This window comes from Myotis davidii, unplaced genomic scaffold, assembly GCF_000327345.1.
Source record: "Myotis davidii unplaced genomic scaffold, ASM32734v1 scaffold238, whole genome shotgun sequence".
Lineage (NCBI taxonomy): Eukaryota > Metazoa > Chordata > Mammalia > Chiroptera > Vespertilionidae > Myotis > Myotis davidii.
Genome location: NW_006293779.1, coordinates 4681797 through 4686547, shown reverse-complemented (window position 1 = coordinate 4686547; position 4751 = coordinate 4681797). Strand labels below are relative to the sequence as shown.

Sequence of the window (4751 nt, the reverse complement as noted above, 5' to 3'; positions counted from 1 at the left end):
CTAGAGCCCTGGGGATTTGTTATAGTATTTATTAATGTAAGAATTACCAGCATTCCCACAGTTGGAACAGGAATCAGTCCAGGGCATTTATGTAATTTGCTTTGACTTTGACATGATCTTGGAGTGTGCTTGTCCTCGCCAGTTCCACTTGCTCACCTGCACTATTAATGCACTAGTTATTAGGTGCTTCCTGTGGTCCAGCAGGTATTATGCTGGGCACTAAGAGATTCTAAGTTTAATTAACTCTGTTTTATTATAGAGCTTCCAGTCTAACAGAATATCTCCGTCACCTTGCATTTACCCTTATCTAAGGACGATTGTGGGTAAATAGTTTTCTTTCTCCTAGCCTGCGGGTAAATAGTTTTCTTTCTCCAGATCCAACTCACTCTTAGAGGCCAGTCCTATTCAGTGACACTTCCTTGATTCCCCAGCTAAAAGTGGTTTCTCTGCTCTCTCAGCTTCTATTGTGCTTATTTTCTTTAACCACTAATTTGTCGATTAATCATGTTAATTGCTTTGTGACTTGTATCTATTGTTGTCTTGAATTGTTATTTAAATTGTGCCTTGTTTGACTTTCATTAGTTTGATTTTTGTTTTTTGATTAGTTTCCTGAGAATGGGCTCCTTTCTTTAACTCAGAGCAGCAATCTGAACTTTTTTGATTATGCACCTCAAATAATTTGCTAATGAACCCCCAATACATGCATATTATATTTATTTAATTATAAAATATGTGTATTTACATATGTAAAATATAAGTTAAGAAGAATGATATAAGATGAAAAAAGCAACACCGTACTAGGAATATTACTTATAATATGGTATTTTCACCTGTCATAGCTGAAAAAGAAACTCTAAAAATATATAAATACTAATGGAAGAAATGCAACATTGGCTGCATGCGCTATGCCATAAGACTAGTTTTCAACCCCACCCACCTTAAGATTTGTCTGTACTTGTTGGTATTATTTTCTAGCCACAGATTCTTTGCAAGAATCAATTTAAGCCACTTATTCATTTCTTAAATCCTTTAGTATAGTTAAAACTAGGCAGTAGATTTCTTACATTCATGTAGCATATCATAGTGTGCTGAAGGTAACTGAATAATTGAGAGAACCACTATCAACCCCTCATGAAAGGAAAATCTGAACTTGCATATACAGGTGGCTACCTTGATCCACTGGCATTAATTACTGTGATTATTACTAAGCCCAGGACATAGTACATATTTAAAGCAGTGGCTCTCAAACTTGAGTGTGAATCAGAGTCACTTGGAGGGCTTGTTGAAACACAGGTAGGGGAAATCATATTCTTACATCTTAATAAATACCAAAACCTGAACATCTGTGTTATCACTACCTAGATCAAGAAATCAAATGTTGGCAATGCCCCCAAAGCCCCCTATGTGTCTTCTTCCAGTCACCACTCTCTTCTTTCTCCATAGATAAACCACTGTTCTGACTTACAGTCATCACTTTCCTGCGGCTCTATAAATTTTGAGCAGTACACAAGCACTATAGCTTTTTCTGGTTTTGAGCTTTAAATAAATGGAATCATACAGTATTTATTCTTTCATTCATCAGTATGTTTATGGGATTAATCTATATTGTTGGATTTAGGTGTAATTTATTTATTCCATTGCTATATATTTCATTTTATGGTTGTATCTTAATTTATTTCCCTATCCTATAGCTGATGGGCATTTGGGGATTAAATTTGAAATTACATTTTAATTGCTCAGTTTAGGGCTATTTTAAAGTATGCTGCTGTTATTAACATTGTATGAATCTGCCTTTGAGGTTCCAGATTAATTTAATCTATGTACATATGTCTGTGTTCATTTATTTATTTTTCTTTATTTTCTTCTTAAAAATTGCTTTCTAAATAGATACCTTACACTTTTTTGGTGACATTTATTTCTATAGATTTGATCATTTGATGTTATTTTCAATGGCACCTTTCTAAAAGTTTTTAATCTTTTAGGTGATTGTTGATGGTATATAGCAGTGATGGCGAACCTTTTGAGCTCTGCGTGTCAGCATTTTGAAAACCCCTAACTTAACTCTGGTGCCATGTCACATATAGAAATTTTTTGATATTTGCAATCATAGTAAAACAAAGACTTATATTTTTGATATTTATTTTATATATTTAAATGCTATTTAACAAAGAAAAATCAACCAAAAAAATGAGTTTGTGTGTCACCTCTGACACGCGTGTCATAGGTTCGCCATCACTGGTATATAGCTTTATGCAGTATACTGTGGATTTTTTGAGTATGTTCTTTGTCTAGCAACTTTGCTAAACATATTATTTCCAGTAATGCATATGAAGATTTGAAAACTTCTACATGCACAGTCATATTATCTGCAAAAAAATATAGTCTTATTTCTTCCTTTTCAGTATTTACATCCTTATTTTCCCATGCTACTTATTTGCTGGGACCTCCAGCACAGTGTTGAATAAAAGTGATAAGAACAGGTAGGTATTGTCAACCATGGCTGTTGGCACCAATTCAACACCAACATGAACCCCAATTTGGGGTGAGGTGAAGAAGGAAACTTTATTAAGTGTAAAACATCTCAATTGTGATACAGCATGGTTGTGAGGCAGCCCTGGGACTAGGCCCCTCTCTGGCTAGACAGCTCTGCTCCCCACTGGAAAGGGAAAGTATGCTTCTAAGCTACAGGGTTATATAGACAGAGCTGCCCACCCCCTGGTCCCTGCTTGCTCTGTCCTCATGCAAATGAGGACTCCAAATCCTCCCAGTTTGATTCATCCAAGGGGTACTTTCTTGATTGGTCATAATGGAGCTGCTCTGATTGGTGGGTGAAGCTGTTGATGGTGGGGGTGGGGTGGGGTGGGATATAGCTGCACAGCTCTGATTGGATGGAGAAAGCTTTAGTCCTATTGGTTGAAATAGGATTCCAGAAACTCCTTTATAAGGGCTGGCTCAGATGGCAGAAACACAGTTCAGGCAGACGGTTAAGTGCAGACTTCTCTGTGAAGTGCAGTTTGCAAGAGAGGCCTCTGTGTAGAAATGGCTGCTGAGCTCTGTTTTTGAAAATTTGAGCCCAGTTAACCACCAGGAGCCCTTCTTAGTAGGTATCTTCTTTTTCAGGGTCCACAGTATCCTTGTCTCATTTTTATTTATCTCAAAGGGAAAAAATTTAACATTTTATTATTAAGTATGATGTTGTTGTAGGCGGCTTTTATCATATTAATGAAGTTCCTTTTTTATCCTTGTTTGCAAAGAGTTTTAAAAATCATGAATGGCTGTGTAATTTTATCTTGCACTTTTCTATTAGGTTTCTCTTCTGTTAACAATGAATTAAATGCACATATTAGAGAAGAAAGCTTAAACATTAATGACCTAAGCATCTAAAACAATTAAAAGATTTTCCCTCTCCTAGTTAACTGTTAAAAATAATATTTGAGCCCATTATACCTACTGAAATAACAATCTAAACTTCAATTCTGTTATAGGAGTACTTACTAACATTTAAAAATACTCCCTAAAGAAATCTATCATCCATAAATGGAGATATAGCATAGAAACTGGGAATAACACTTGACGCCACATGAACTGGCAAACACATTTAAAAAATAGTTTATTTCAGCCCATCTCCATGACTGACAGCTGGTCCCTGGAGGTCATGTCCCAGGTCCAGGTGCTGCTGTACTTCCTGCAGCTGGAGGCCATCCCTGCTCCCTACAGCAAGCGACAGAGCATTCTGTTCTCCACGGAAGTCTAAAGGCCCGACTCCATCTCCGAGAAGCCGGCAGAACGGCCTGGGACTCTCCTGGCGAGACAGGCCGCCACGGAGCAGGAACCGCATCTTCTTGAGGCGTCCTCGGGCCGCCCCCCGAGGAAAAAAAAAAAAGAGAAAGAGATAAAAAATAGTTTATTTTCATAATTTTAAAAGCATTCTGGGCTGAGTCACTTATTTTGGTAATGGCATTTTGAAATCTTATGCTAAGAATTGAATCCATCATTTTCTAGTAGGGCCTAGAAATAGATTTCAGGCTCTAGAGATATAGAGGATATACTTGGTGTATTAGGAACACCATTTGTCATTAAGTGGATAGTTCCATTCTGCTAGAGAACTTTGTAAAAAATCTACCTTAGTGCAATTTTGTTCTATAGATGATTTTGATAGCTGTTAAGATAGCCCATATCAGTCTTCTAGCTTCTTTACTGTTGTGTTTCAGTGCAGAAACTGATAATTCTAAAACTGATTTACTCTGAGCCGAATCATTGATGATAGAGAAAATAAATTAATTCTGTAAAATGAAAATGTGGTGAACATCAGCTAACAATAATTCACTCTAATTTATGACTTAATAGTTATTTAACAGGCAGTTATTGGTCTCTGAGCCTATTTTATTTCACGGTCACCTGTTATTTTAGGTTGCCAAAGCTGAAGACTTCCTTCTCAGCTGATGTTGAATATTGTTAAGCACAAACGTCATTACCAAGAAAACAGGAAGCTGTGTAGGAGAACATGCCAAATGGTAAATTAATAGTCTGGGGAAAGGAAGCTGACATAGACTCAGGGAAAGAACCCTGGACCCATCTACTTTGTTCTTTTTAGATGGCTTGAAGCATAGATATGGTTTAAATCATTATTTTCTCCAGAAAATATGTGAAATAATAGGTTTAGCATTAAATTAGAAAGCATTTATTTTGCTTATGTTTTGCATTGTCTTAAAAATGCTAGCGTCTTAAAGGGTTATATTATATCTTGGTTT

The 4751-nt window shown here is 36.4% G+C and overlaps 1 protein-coding gene across 1 annotated transcript in view; it reads left to right on the top strand.

The window, feature by feature from the left end:
• Positions 1–4751, top strand: part of BRE (brain and reproductive organ-expressed (TNFRSF1A modulator)) — a 352293-nt gene that overhangs the window by 24209 nt on the left and 323333 nt on the right. The window lies entirely within an intron of this gene.